The sequence below is a fragment of the Sus scrofa genome, chromosome 4 (assembly GCF_054392235.1).
Source record: "Sus scrofa isolate SSC_HxYL_T2T_F1_AM1 chromosome 4, Sscrofa_HxYL_maternal_Yorkshire_Landrace_v2.0, whole genome shotgun sequence".
Taxonomy (NCBI): Eukaryota; Metazoa; Chordata; class Mammalia; order Artiodactyla; family Suidae; genus Sus; species Sus scrofa.
The window spans coordinates 67,288,720-67,304,258 of NC_139386.1; the positions used below are offsets into that span (position 1 = coordinate 67,288,720).

The 15,539-nt window shown below is 41.8% G+C and overlaps 1 protein-coding gene across 1 annotated transcript in view; it reads right to left on the reverse strand.

The window, feature by feature from the left end:
* The window catches only part of KCNB2 (potassium voltage-gated channel subfamily B member 2), a 428,677-nt gene that overhangs the window by 80,206 nt on the left and 332,932 nt on the right, over positions 1 to 15,539 (reverse strand). The window lies entirely within an intron of this gene.

The window sequence follows — 15,539 nt, forward strand, 5'->3', positions numbered from 1 at the left end:
AAGCAGTATGGAGATTCCTCAGAAAACTACACATAGAACTACCATTTGATCCAGCAATCCCACTCTTGGGCATCTATCCAGAGAAAACCATGACTCAAAAAGACACATGTACTTAATGTTCATTGCAGCACTCTTTTCAATAACCAAGACATGGAAACAACCTAAATGTCCATGACAGAGGAGTGGATCAAGAAGATGTGGTACATATACACAATGGAATATTACTCAGCCATTAAAAGGAATAAAATCCTGGCATTTTTAGCAACATGGATGGACCTAGAAATTATCATGCTAAGTGAAGTCAGTCAGACAGTGAGACACCAACATCAAATGCTATCACTTACATGTGGAATCTGAAAAAATGACAGAATGAACTTCTTTGCAAAACAAATACTGACTCACAGACTTTGAAAAACTTACGGTCTCCAAAGGAGACAGTTTGGGGGGTAGGGAGATGCACTAGGATTGTGGGTTGGAAATCCTATAAAATTGGATTGTGATGATCATTGTACAACTATAAATGTAATAAATTCACTGAGTAACAACAACAAAAAATAAAACTTCCTTAAAAAATTTTAAAAAATAATCATAATAACCATTATGATCACTGTCATTGATTCATGCTATTACTAATTATTCCTATACTAAATGATTATGCTAAATGGTTAATTTAGTGGGTGATAAAGCATGCTGCCAATAGGCAGTCAGTATATATGCTCTCACAAGCTCTATGCAATAAAATACGTCCTTGAAGTTCAAGGGAGCACCCCAGTGTCTCTGAAAGAGGCTTGAGAAGAATCAGGCAGAGCAGAAAGGCAGCTGAGAACTGGCTGCCTTGGAGCAGAGCCTTGCTATAGTTAGCAGATAGGTACGTGGGACATGGCTAGAGGGAGTCCCTGGCCTTTAAGGGCCAGGCAGTGGGTAACTCTTGGATGCAGAGATGCAGAGTGAGGATGGCAGTGGTGACGGGCCCTCCTACATTTCTGAGTGTAAGGGCCTTAAGCCAAGATAGTTTTATGGCTGGCACTGTGCCAACAGCAAGATGAAATGAGTGGTCCTTAGAGGTCAGCCAAGGGCCTACTGTCATAATTCTGGGAAGAGACTCTGAAGGCCTTTGCTGGGGGAGTGGCCACAGGCAGGGGAGAGAAGGCAAGGGTAAGGCACGTGGAGGAGAGAGCTTGGCCAGGCAGGAGGTGTGCGGAGCTGCTGAGCTCCGTGTTCGAGATTTAGAGGTGTCAGCAGGACACACACTTTCATGAGTATTTAAGGCTGGTTCTGATTCCTTCTCACACTCATTTCATTAAACCAAACAGAATCCCTTCTGAGAGATGTAATTAAGCAGGGTTGCTCTAGGAGAACCCGGCCATCAGCAATTCCTATCTCTTTACAAATTCTCTTAAAGAAACATCAGATGGTTAATCAAACCAGGCAATGAAAGAAGAGGAAATGCTGAGAATGGCTCCACATCACAGGCTATATATAGCATCCTATTACGGTTATCTTCTTTTGGTTATTTTCCACATCTGTATTGGTAAATTACATAGCAGGACACATCAGCAGCCACTGAAAGCAACAGAAACCTTCCTGATCTCAGCCTGATCATTAGTTCCAAGCCCAAGCTTCTCTGCCACGTGCACACTGTAGGTAACACACACTCCGGGTGACCTAATGGAAGCTCTATAAATTATTTATACCTCCTCTGCAGCAGGCAGAGGTGTCTGCTAAAGGAACTCACACAGGGTTTCTGCTTTGGTTTTTGTTTCTGTTTTTTTATGAACCAGAAGAAAGAGAAGATACATTTTCAGAATAAATAGCCCACTTTTAAGATATGAAAGATGGACTTTACAACAAAATACCAGTTTCATATTTTCACGGATCTAATGAGCTCATGTTTCTGTTTTTTTTTTTTTTTTTGGTCCTGTCCTCTACTTGCAGAAGTCCCCGGGCCAGGGATCTCGAACCTGTGCCACAGCAGTGACCCGAGCCATGACAGTGACAACACCAGATCTTTTAACCTCTAGGCCACCAGGGAACTCCAGCACATGTTTTTCTTTATAAGGAGCCTGAAAAGGCCGACACTGGTCCTCTAGGTGGACGGTGGGTAGACATGACTCTTGATGAAGAGAACCAATCCATTTATTTAGGCTCCGATTCTATAATCTTACCCACCACCGTGCATTTCTGCATAGGAGCTACAGTTGATTTGAACCAGGATCACGGGTCAGTTGAGGCAACTGGGAGGCAGGCTGGAATTGGGTTTTAGAAAACGGTGATTTTTTTTCCCCCTTAATCTACCACTTGGATTGAGTGTGCAAAAAGTGATCACGTGCTTTTTGCACCCTCGTCACAGTCACATTTTCACAAGTTGACAGACTACTGGGTGGGCTCTGTCACCATCTCAGAGGCTGGAGGTCCATGTAGGGGACCTTGAACCCTCCCATGAATGAAAGGTCCTCTGTATACAAATGCCCATTCTTAGAACACTGGCCACTAATGATGACGTGATAGTGAGTGCCCAGGTGGGGTAACAGTTTAAAGGATGTTACACTCATAGGGAAGCTGATACAAAAGCCTGATTTTTTTTTTAATGCATTAACTGTCTTGGGTTTTTGGATGATAATCTGATAGGAATTGTGAAATCCATTAAAATAGACAAAAACCTAATAAAAATTCCATTAATTCAGAATTTATTATCATTCTGATAGGACCAAGCTGGGTTGGCTTGTTTTTGCTTGGTAAAACACTTTCTTAATAGTATAAAATTAATAGTGCAAACCAGATTGCAGAGGGAATGTTTAAAATACTTAAAGGACAAATTGTTTTCAGCACTGACAAGCCCTGTAGGAGTGCTGTTTACATAGAAACAAATGACATGCTGCTCATAAACCATTAGAATTTGTTAATTAAATCAGATCTTCCCTACCAGGCAACACTGAATTGGCTTAATATGAGTTATTATATGGCTTTTTTTTGAGAGAATAAAACTGCACTTTTTAACATTCTATTGTAATTAAAAAGAAAATGATTCGGGAGTTTTCTGGTTGCCAAGTGTTTAGGATTCAGTGTTGATCACTGCTGTGACTCGGGTTTGATTCCTGGCCTGGGAACTTCTGCATGACATGGGCAAGATCGGAAAAAAAAAAAAAAAGAAAAAAGAAAAGAAAACTGTTTGTAAGAGCATAACAAACAGGAGGTTTGGAATCAGAAAAACCTGGATTTGCATCACAGGCTTTTCCTTTAACCATCTTTGTGACTCTAGGTGTGTAGATTCATCTCTTTGAACCTTCGCTTTCTCCTTCAATGAGGCTTATACCGACCTTTGTGGGTTATTGTGAAGATACTGGTTCCATGTAAAGCAGCTAGAACCACCACTAGCACAAAAGAAGGGACCGATTGTGTTTCTATCTAGATTGTGTCTGGCTTGAGAGGTAAAAAAATTTAACTCTACAGAAATACAATACGATCTCACAAACTGGAGAGAAAGTAGGCAAGGCTGGTGATTTGCCAAAAAAAGAGTGAAATTTTGCCATTTGCAAGAACATGGATGGACTGGGAGAGTATTATGCTTAGTAGAATAAGTCAGACAGAGAAAGACAAATACTAATATGATATCACTTAAGTGTGTAATCTAAAAACATGAAACTAAATATGACAAAGAGAAGCTGATGTAGAGAACAAACTAGTTGTTACCAGTGGGAAGTGGGGAGGGGTTTAAGAGGTACCAACTATTATGTATAAAATAAAAAAGTACAAGCATATATTGTAGAGCACAAGGAAATATAGCCAATATATTTTTTTTTTTTTGTCTTTTTGTCTTTTTTGTTGTTGTTGCTATTTCTTGGGCCGCTCCCACGGCATATGGAGGTTCCCAGGCTAGGGGTTGAATCGGAGCTGTAGCCACCAGCCTACGCCAGAGCCACAGCAACGCGGGATCCGAGCCGCGTCTGCAACCTACACCACAGCTCACGGCAACGCCGGATCGTTAACCCACTGAGCAAGGGCAGGGACCGAACCCGCAACCTCATGGTTCCTAGTCGGATTTGTTAACCACTGCGCCACGACGGGAACTCCGCCAATATTTTTAATAACTATAAATGGAGTATAAACTTTAAAAGTTGTGAACCACTATTCTGTACACCTTAAATTTATATAATATTGTAAATCAACTGTACCTCAATAAAAAAGAATGTTGATTTGATTAATTATAATAGTAAAAATAACAGCTTTCATTTGAGTACCAGCTATTATAGAATCCACCACTCCTCCCCTCCCCCTGCCTTTTTTTAGTCTCGCCTGCTGCATGTGAAAATTCCTGGGCCAGCATTCCACAGCAGCGACAGTGTTGAATCCTTAACTGCTATGTCACCAGGGAATCCAGGAATCCCCTTTTTATAGATGAGAAAACTGTGGAAACTCCTGTCCTTTATAACTAGTGTTAAATCTGTCGATGTAGGGAGTTCCCATTGCGGCTCAGTGGTTAACGAACCCAACCAGCATCCATGAGGATGCGGGTTCCATACCTGGCCCTCACTCAGCAGGTTAAGGATCCAGGATCCAGCGTTGCCCTGAGCTGTGGTGTAGGTTGCAGATGCAGCTCAGCTCGGATCCCACCTTGCTGTGACTGTGGTATGGAGCAGCAGCTACAGTTCCCATTCGACCCCTAGCCTGGGAATTTCCATATGCCTGCGGGGGGGGGGGGGGGCTAAAAAGACAAAAAGACACACACACACACAAATCTGCCAGTCTAAAGTTAGAAAAGGTAAAACTTCTCAGTAAAAACAGTATCTTGGAGTTCCCATCGTGGCGCAGTGGTTAACGAATCCGACTAGGAACCATGAGGTTGCGGGTTTGGTCCCTGCCCTTGCTCAGTGGGTTAACAATCCGGCATTGCCGTGAGCTGTGGTGTAGGTTGCAGACGCGGCTCGGATCCCGCATTGCTGTGGCTCTGGCGTAGGCCGGTGGCTACAGCTCCGATTCGACCCCTAGCCTGGGAACCTCCATATGCCGCGGGAGCGGCCCAAAGAAATAGCAAAAAGACAAAACAAAAAAACAAACAAACAAAAAAAACAGTATCTTAAAAATCATAATGTCTCTTTAATGTGAGTATTTTGGAAATTTTCACGTTTTAAATATTTAACAGCAATCAAAATTTTATTGGTCTTGGGTTTTATGGAAATATACTAAGAAAGAAACTGACTGTATAAAGGCCACTTTAACGACCACAGCTAGCAAAATTACTGGCAAGTTCATGACTTTTATTTCTTTTGAACATCTCTACTTATACTTGAAAACTAATGTGTTTAACTAGTTAAACAAAAAACTAAATTTGGCTTGTGGCTAGACATGAAGAAATTAAAAATGGTGGCCATTTCACAAGTATTTTGTTTCCAGTTTCTAGTGTTTCTCAATGAAATAAAAACCCAGTCAAACATTTGAATTTGGTGACTGCTTTGATAAGGACAGTCTTTGGTCACAGGAGACAGAAACCATTTCTATTTTGCAGAGCACTCATACGTTAGGAAGTCACCTTAAAAGGAAGATTTACACAGGTTTATTTTAATAAGATTAATGAACTTGTGTGAATTAGTCTTTGATTTGCTGTGTTTCTTAGGTCCAGCAAATTGAGACTTTCCTGTTGTCAGGAAGCATCCAGTCCAGTCCTGACATAGGAAAGGTCCTTGTCAAAATCAGACAGAGGCTCCGCCCACATTCTGCTAAGTAAAGACACCCTTGGCTCTAAGCAGTTAAGTCTCAATGTATTTGCTTTTGACTCTTGGCGCCTCTGGTGGGCTTGCATCTCTCAGGATCCATCCCTGGGGAGCAAAGCAGTAACTACCCGGAAAAGCCACAAGTAAGAGGAGCTAGCCTGTATTTCTTGGCTTTAAATCACACGGCTCAGATCAAATTCTTATTTTTACCCAAACTGCATTAAGACAACGACATAATGGCTTTGAGGTTAGAAATATGCAGAGAAATCACAATGTGTGAATTCCATCATTTTGATTCGTTTCCACTGGGGACATTAGTGAGTGTATAGGAGCTCAACATTTATAAACAGTTCTGCTCAGACAAGACAAGTACTTAAACTGAAAAGAAAGAAAAGTCACTCTCCTTGTTATGGATCGTATTATTTTGAGAACAAACAAATGAATGTACATAACAAAAAAAACCCTCCTGTGTCCTTCTGGCTTTTTTGGTGTGTGTGGTCATACCAAGAGCATGTGGAGGTTCCTGGGCCATGGACTGAATCTGAGTCGAAGCTGCAGCAACACCAGATGCTTTAACCCACTGTGCCAGGCCAGGGACTGAGCCTGCACCTCTGCAGCCACCCAAGTAGCTGCAATCAGATTCTTAACCCACAGCACCACAGTGGGAACTTCCTAGCTTTTTGAGATGTGTGGATTCTTCCAAACTGGACCATTCACTTACTAACATTATTTGTGAGTGGCCTCTATATGTATTTGTATTTGTTTGTATGCATGTATTTGGTACTTTCATGTTATGAAAAAAAATGGGAAGACACAGTCCTTGATTTGGAGTAGTTTATAGTATAGTGTCATAGGCATATGCACAACAATCTGGGTATAGTTACAGGCAATATGGATGAGCTGATGTCATAGAATCATAACTATATGTTGGATACATAAAAATTCTTAGATCTGCCCATTGGTTACCTTACCTGACTAGGTAACAAATCAAACAAATACAACAAAACAAGCTTACCACTACTAACAAAAAAATAGTAACCATATACTTTGAAAGATGAACAAGTAATTAATATATGCAGCAACTGAGAGCCTGCAATAGGCAAGATATATGATGATACAAACAAAAAATTCTCTCAAACTTTTATCAAATGAATGTAAAATCTTTTGGTTAGGTGGGAACCAATTCCAAAGGACTCTCTAGAATATTCTTTTTTTTTTTTTTTTTGTCTTTTTTTGTCTTTTTTTGCTATTTCTTGGGCCGCTCCCGCAGCATATGGAGGTTCCCAGGCTAGGGGTCGAATCGGAGCTGTAGCCACCGGCCTACGCCAGAGCCACAGCAATGCGGGATCTGAGCCGCGTCTGCAACCTACACCACAGCTCACGGCAATGCCGGATCCTTAACCCACTGAGCAAGGGCAGGGACTGAACCCCTAACCTCATGGTTCCTAGTCGGATTCGTTAACCACTGCGCCACGACGGGAACTCCTAGAATATTCTTAATGTAACTGCAATTTTTCAAGTATCATCTAACACATTCAGATTTTTTTTTTTTTTTTTTTGGTTGTGTTCATGGCAAATAGAAGTTCCCGGGCCAGGGGTCAAACCCTCACGACAGCAGTGACCCAAGCTGCTGCAGTGAAATGGTGGCTCCTTAACCTGCTAAGCCACCAGGGAACTCCACACACTTTCAGCATTGTTTGTTTCCTATTGTATAAATGTGTCTTTAAGTAGTGATACAAATCTTACCCCAGTGCTGAGTGGAGTGAGAGCACAATGATGTGGGGTGGGGGTGGGGGAGCATCATCATCACAGAAGACTTCTCAGAGAAGGAAGAATTTCTTTTCTTCTTTTTAGGGCCACACCCACGGCATATGGAAGTTCCCAGGCTAGGGGTTGAAAAGGAGCTGCAGCTGCCGGCCTGCACCACAGCCATGGCAACAATGGATCTGAGCCACATCTGCGACCTATGCCTGCAGCTTGTGGCAATGCCAGATCCTTAACCCACCGAGCGAGGCCAGAGATGGAACCCGCATCTTCATGGATACTAGTCAGGTTTGTTAATCCTGAACCAGGATGAGAACTCCTGGATGGTGGTTCTTAACCCACTGAGTCACAATGGGAACTCCAAGAAGGAAGAAATTTTAAACCAAGTTTTGAAGGAAAATAATATACACTGACTGCTGGATTGAAAAAGGGAAGGCACTTCTGGAAAGCAGGATGCCGTGAGCAAGATCTTAGTGCTAATAGCCAGCATTAAGTTGGGAAAACAAAACCCATCTGGAGCCCTCCTAAGCTTTTTGGCTCATGCTGTGCATAAAGGTGGTCACAGGGACAATACCTGTTTCCCTGACTTGGTAAAGAAGGGATCTGCTAAGCAACCTCACCCTCTTTTGTCCTTCCAGAAAGAGAGTTTTGGCATGGACACTGGAATGATGCCAGAGCCTATAAGGAGTTCTATTTGCAGATGTTATCTGGACTCTGCTCGTGAAATTCTAGCCTGTGTCCATTGACCACATGGCTCCAGGGACAATCCTCTCTGGCAGCAGAATTATGCCTGTGCAAGAAAGCAGAGTGTGTATTTGCTCAGTGGACACAACACAGCATCATATATTTGCACAAGCAGAGCTTCTAGTCCCTAAATTTTGGCATTGTAGTAGGGTTTTTATTTTATTTTATTTTTTATTTTTTTTTGTCTTTTTATCTTTTTTGAGGGCTGCACCCGTGGCATATGGAGGTTCCCAGGCTAGGGGTCTAATCAGAGCTATAGCCGCTGGCCTATGACAGAGCCACAGCAACTCAGGATCCGAGCCATGTCTGCGACCTACACCACAGCTCACGGCAACGCCGGATCCTTAACCCACTGAGCAAGGCCAGGGATTGAACCCAAAACTGCATGATTCTTAGTCAGATTCATTAACCACTGAGTCATGATGGGAACTCTTTTTTTTTTTTTTTTTTTTTTAAAGTTGAACATGGATTCCAGCCTCTGTAACCCTCTTCCCATGTAATTCATTATTTCTCCCCTAACAAGAATAATCTAGAGCAGATTATCATAGGCTGGATCTGCATGCGCAGAGGGCTTTGCCTCTGGATTTGGCTTTAAAGGAGACAGCCTTTGTTTCTGGCCTCTTTTTTCCCCCTCTTGTGCCTCTTTCATACTTACTGGTTGACCTAGGCTGCCAAAGATTTTTCACCATTGTACCCTGCATTTCCTCTCCTCCCCAACCTGTTCTGCAAGAGCATCCCATCTTCTAGACCCTAAACACCAACAACAGCGTGACCTCCATCTCCATCAGCCTACCTGCAAATCTCCCTCAGTAAACAAAAAACTAGGCTTAGAGTTCCCGCTGTGGCACTGTGGGTTAAGCACCTGCCATTGCTGAGGTTGTGGTGTACATAGGTCGCAGCTATGGCTCAGATTTGATTCCTGGCCCAGGAACTTCCATATGCTGTGGGCGTGTGGCCAAAAAAGGAGGAAAAAAAAAAAAAAAACAAATAAACAAACTAGGTTTAAAACAGTGCTCTTTCGGGGTTGCTGTTGTGGAGCAGTGGAAACAAATCCGACTAGTATCCATGAGGATTCGGGTTTGATCTCTGGCCCTGCTCAGTGGGTTAAGGATCCACCATTGCCTTGAGCTGCAGTGTAGGTCGAAGACGCTCCTTGGATCCCGAGTTGTTACGGCTGTGGTGTAGGTCTGTAGCTGTAGTCCCATTTGACTCTGAGCCTGGGAACTTCCATATGCTGCAGGTGTGGCCCTAAAAAGCAAAAAACCCAAAGACCAACAAAAAAAAAACCAACGCTCTCTCTGTGCACAGTCTCAAGAGGCATTCTTGAGGAGCTCATCCGCCAACCAAATATCCACTCCTAAACCCTTAGAGAGGGAAGTTCTGGAGCTGCCAGTGGCCAATAAAGTATCATCAAAAAGGAGATGCCCCACTAGGTTCCTGGATTAAGGAACCGAATCAGTTAATTCATGTCAATGATCCTGTAGTAAAGGCTCCCTAAGCAGTTCTGGAGAGGGTGTGGTCCAGCAATTAAGACAGCAGGCTTTGGATCCAGTTTGCCTGGGGTCAAACCCCACTTCTGCAATTAACTAGGGGGGGTGACCTTGGGCAAATCAGTAGCTACCTGTGCAGACAAAGGCTATACGTAGGATAAGGAGTTAATATGTGTAAAGTACTCACATAGTAAATTTACATTTACATAGTAAATGCTCAGTAAGTGTTTGCTGTCATTTCAACAATGGCTTAATCCAAATTACAGATGGGAGAAATGAGGTAAATTTCCCACACCTTGGCAGAGAGATCTCTGTGGTACGTGGCCTTTCGGTACCCTGAAGACCCACTGCATGTGCGTGGCTACATTCTTCCCTGCCTCTGCCAAAGGGAACTTTTAAAAATTTTGTTAAATTTATTTTTTATTAAAGTATAGTAGATTGACAATATTGTATTAGTTTCTGGTGTACAGCAAAGTGATTCAGATATATATATGCATATATGTATACATATTCAGAGATAAATATATGTATATGTGTATATATATACACACACACTTTTCATGTTCTTTTCCATTATGGTTTATTATAGGATATTGAATACAGTTCCCTGTGCTGTACTATAGGATCTTACTGTTTATTCATTCTGTATATAACAGTTTGTTTCTGCTAATCCCAAACTCCCAATCCATCCTACCCCACCCCCCTCCTCCTTGGCAACCACAAGTCTGTTCTCTTATGTCTGTGAGTCTGTTTCTAATTTGTAGATAAATTCATTTGTGGCATATTTTAGATTCCACATATAAGTGACACCATACGGTATTTTTTTTCTCTCTTTCTGACTTACTTCACTTAGTGTGATTATAATTCTAGGTCCATCCATGTTGCTGCAAATGACATGATTTCACTATGGCCGAGTAATATTCCTTTATATATATGTACCCCATGTTTTTTTTTTTTTTTTTCCTTTTTATGGCTGTACCTGTGGCATATGGAAGTTACTGGGCCAGGGTTTGAATCGGAGCTGCAGCTGGATTCAAGCTACAGCCATGGAAACACCAGATCCAAGCTGCACCTGAGACCTATGCCACAGCTTATAGCAACAGTGGATCCTTAACTCACTGAGCTAGGCCAGGGATTGAACCCACATCCTCACAGAGACAACATCAGGTCCTTAACCCGCTAAGCCATAGTGGGAACTCCTGTACCACATCTTCTTTATCCATTCATCTTTTTTTGTTTGTTTGTTTTTTGTCTTTTTGCCTTTTCTAGCCCCTCCCGCGGCATATGTAGGTTCCCAGGCTAGGGGTCTAATCAGAGCTGTAGCCACCGGCCTATGCCAGAGCCACAGCAACGCGGGATCTGAGCCACGTCTGCAACCTACGCCACAGCTCACGGCAACGACAGATCCTTAACCCACTGAGAAAGGCCTGGGATAGAACCTGCAACCTCATGGTTCCTAATCAGATTCGTTAACCACTGAGCCACAACGGGAACTCCTATCCATGTATCTGTTGATGGACCTTTAGGTGGTTGCTTCCATGTCTTAGCTGTTGTGAATAGTGCTGTTATGAACACTGGGGTGTGTGCATTTTGGTGAATTATATTTTTGTTGAATATATGCCCAGGATTGGGATTGGTGGATCAGATGGCAACTCTAATTTTAATTTTTTGAGGAATTTCCACACTATTTTCCAAAGCGGCTATACCAATTTACATTCCCACCAATAGAGTAGGAGGAAGTGAGTTTTTTTGTTGTTGTTTTTTTTACTGTTTAACCCAGTACACACACACACACACACACACACTGATTTCATGACTCCCATTTGGGCTGAGACTTGCAGCTCTGTACAAGTGAATGTCTTCAGCCCTGTCAATTTCCTCAGTCTGAATTATACAGGAAACAGACTCTCCTTTCTAGGATGCTTGATTTTTACTTAATCTCCCCAAAGCCAGGCCCTTAACATTTTTTCCCCAGTGTACATTTAAAGTCATTCACCGAATCAGAAGGGGCCTTAGAGAGGCAGTCTGGTGTCATGGAAAACATACTAACTGGGGGGACCCTACCTGTGTGTTCTGGTTCTACTTCCTCTGGTATCGTGTGGATCTGAGTCAGCCCTTCGGTATCTAAGTCTACATCTTCCCATTTGTGAAATGAAGAGCTGAGGTCCTTTCCAGCCTTTGAACACTTAAACCTGGCACTTTCACAAACTACAGACATCAGCACTCCAATTTATTGGAACTATACAAGGTTTTTTTTTTTTTTTTCTATAACTTCCAAGCCCTAACTTCAAATACTTTCCCATTGATTATTTAAGTTTATTTGGGTTTGGGCAAAAGGGAATTAATTGTCTTGCCGGTGTGAACTTGACCATTTGCCAGGGAAATGGGAAACCTTTCCTTCAAGAGTCATGTGGGTTCATCCTTCCAGAACACACATCATGCCTTTGAGAAAGACACTCATCTGTTCTTGTGACTATTTAAGGATGGATTAAGAAGAGAATAAGGGAATGGACTTTGCCTTTTAATTTCCACATTACCTTAGGGGCAGGAACAATGTCTTCTTTTAAAATATATTTCCTCAGATTGCGGTGCTTCCTATGGGACACTGCTTCTCCGCAGTGTCCCATAAATGGAATACAGCTTTATAGAGGCAAGTACAAACAGTACAGCCCAAAGCGTGAATCCTTTCTTTGAAGGACTCCAGCCATTACCTGCCATTTAAGTGGTGTTACTTTTAAAATGAAAACATAGGAACACAAAAACTTGTACACAAATACTCATCACAACATTATAAGCAAAAGGTGGAAATAACCCAAATGTCTATCAGCTGATGAATATATAAATAAAATGTAGTAGATGTGTACCACGGAATATTATTCAGCAATAAAAAGAAAGTACTGATACATACCACATTATGATTGCATCTTGAAATCGCTATGCTCTGGGAAAGAAGCCAGTCACAAAAGACTACATTGTATGATTCCTTTTATATGAAATGCCCGGAATAGGCACATCTATAGAGATAGAGAGTAGATTAGTGGTTGCCTAGGGCTGGCAAGGGAGATGGGGAGATGAGGGTGATGGCTAAAGGATACACAGTTTCTTTTACGGGTAATGAAAATGTTCTAAAATTGATTGTAACAATGAACACACAACTCTGTGAATATACCAAAAAAACAGCACTGGGTGATAATACCCCACACTAGGACTTTCATCTCTGCTTGCTATCCCTTGAGGAATCTCAGATTAACCCTTTTGATGCTTCCCCATCTGTAAGATGGAATAACTACAGCAAATGGCTTTACCTTCTTTCTTCCTTATAGGGACCTGGTGAAACCACTTTTGTGTCCTGGATTCATGCTGAGATTTTTTTTTCTTTAGGAGACACAGGCTTTAAACGTTGGAGGTATTACTGTGAAAACCGAAGGTTTTAGGGCCCTGTCTGTGAGGACACTTTGCAGGATCGATCGTTTAGCATTTGTGTAACCCTATATCTGTGATGGAGGAAAACAAGATTAAAAGCTCCATTCTTGAAGCCAAGAGTAATTTCCATGAGATAAAGGGTGCAGAAAACAGAGAACATAATTCCCCTTGGAGAGTTGCATTTATTCAGGGAAAGTTAGCAGAGAGAAGAGCAGCTCACGCTGGGTGTAAGACAATATGCACTCAGGAGGAGCAGAAGCCACAATAAAAGCCAGATTCCCTGGAGGTCCCATTCTGTTCTCACTTTGCAAGGCCACGGGTAATCATAGCCCTGCCAGTGGGGGTGTCTTATAATAGAGAGTGACAAGTCTCTTGAGGCCTCATATGCTGCTCACCTTTTTGCCAAACCTCTTTTTTTTTTGGTCAAGGGCCGCATGTGCGGCATATGGAGGTTCCCAGGTTAGGGGTCCAATTGGAGCTACAGCTGCCAGCCACAGCCACAGCCACAGTCACACCAGATCCGAGCACCATCTGCGACCTACACCACAGCTCACAGCAACGCTGGATCCTTAACCCACCGAGCAAGGCCAGGGATGGAACCTACGTCCCCATGGATGCTTAGTCACATGTGTTTCTGCTGCGCCACAGCCGGAACTCCACCAACCCTTTTCTTGAACAGCTTCATAGCTTCATTTTACTAAGGACTAGACCACAGTGCTAAGCTCTGGAGAAAAGCAGATGTGTACCACCGTATTAACCTCGAAAAGTGGGAATATTCCTGCTGGGTGTTGGGGCAGAACACTGAAATTGCTGTTATGGAAAATGATTTAATGATTTCAGTCAAAAACATGGCCAACTGCACATCATAAAGAGTTAATGTTACTCCCTCTAAGCATTTTTTTCTTCTTACAAAAGCACTCTTCTTTTTCTAAAATTAATGTAGTGACATTTTTAATGGACTTGATTATGGTCTTCTTTTAAGACATATCTTAAAATGATAATGGGTATCTCATAAAATATTGTGGAGCTGGTGCAATTTAATTTGGTGAATCTTTTTTAACATGTTTAAGAACATGTTCTAATTTTTTTTTGGCCTCATCTGTGGCACGCAGAAGTTTCTGGGCCAGGGATCGAATCTGTGCCACAGCAAGGACCTGAGCCACAGCAGCGACAATGCTGAATCCTTAACCACCAGGCCACCAGAGAACTCCAACATGTTCTAATTTTTAAAAATGGGAACTACAAGGTTTAGAAATATAACAATAAACATATGGATTTATATGTTACCATGCATTCTGCTAGTTCAAAGCACTGTACATACAGTATCATATGACTGATTACAGTACAGGTGGGAAAGTAATAGAACTAGCAAATTTTTCAGTTTTAACACTAAGGCCAAACAGATGTGGTTTAACAACTTTTCCAATATAACTTTTTTTTTTTTTTTTTTTTTTTTTTTGCTTTTTAGGGTCACACCTGCAGCATATGGAAGTTCCCAGGCTAGGGGTTGAATTGGAGCTGCAGCAGCTGGCCTACACCACATCTGAGCCGAGTCTGTGACCTATACCACAGCTCATGGCAACACCAGATCCCCGACCCACTGAGTGGGGCCAGGGATCGAACCCGCATCCTCGTGGACACTAGTTGGATTCATTTCTGCTGTGTCACAAGGAGAACTCCTAAATCCTAACTCTTCAAGTCACTGGAAATATCTCAAAAAGTACTGGCGCAGGGTCAACCTTCACAAAACATCACAGTCCTTAGGCTTAAAATGAACATCAAAAGCTAAATTTTAGGAATTCCCTGGTAGCCTATAAGGTTTTCTGGCATTGTCACTGCTGTGGTGTGGGTTTGACCCCTGGCCCTGGAACTTTTGCATGCTGCAGGTGCAGCAAAAAAAAAAAAAAAAAAAAAAGTCTAAAAAAAGTTAAATTTAAATAGTTTTTCTCCTATCACTTAAAAAAATATAGTGGACATTTGACTATTATTTGAGTTGTATTTGCCCAATGTGCATGGAAAAACATGAGCTTTTACCTTTCCTGTTTAGGAAAAATGCAGAATATTCCAAAGGTAGCAAGATTCATTTTAGGCAATGGCATAATAGCGTTCCTGATTAAGACGGATCAGTCCAGGAAGCAATTATACGCTCTGAATAAATAAGTAAATAAATATCCCATAAATAAATAAAAATCTCTTAGGAACTGAAGTAAAATAGCCTTAAATGTTTCTAATTTAACTAGGAGGAAATGTTCTAGACCTATAAATGAGTTGTCCATGTTTTTTTGTTTACACTAATTGAGAATAATATCCCAGAGTGAGGAGGATAAGAAAGGCAAATACTGCAGAAGTATCTATCTATTTGCATGAAAAAACACCACCAAGAATTCTTTTTTTTTTTTTTTTTTTTGGT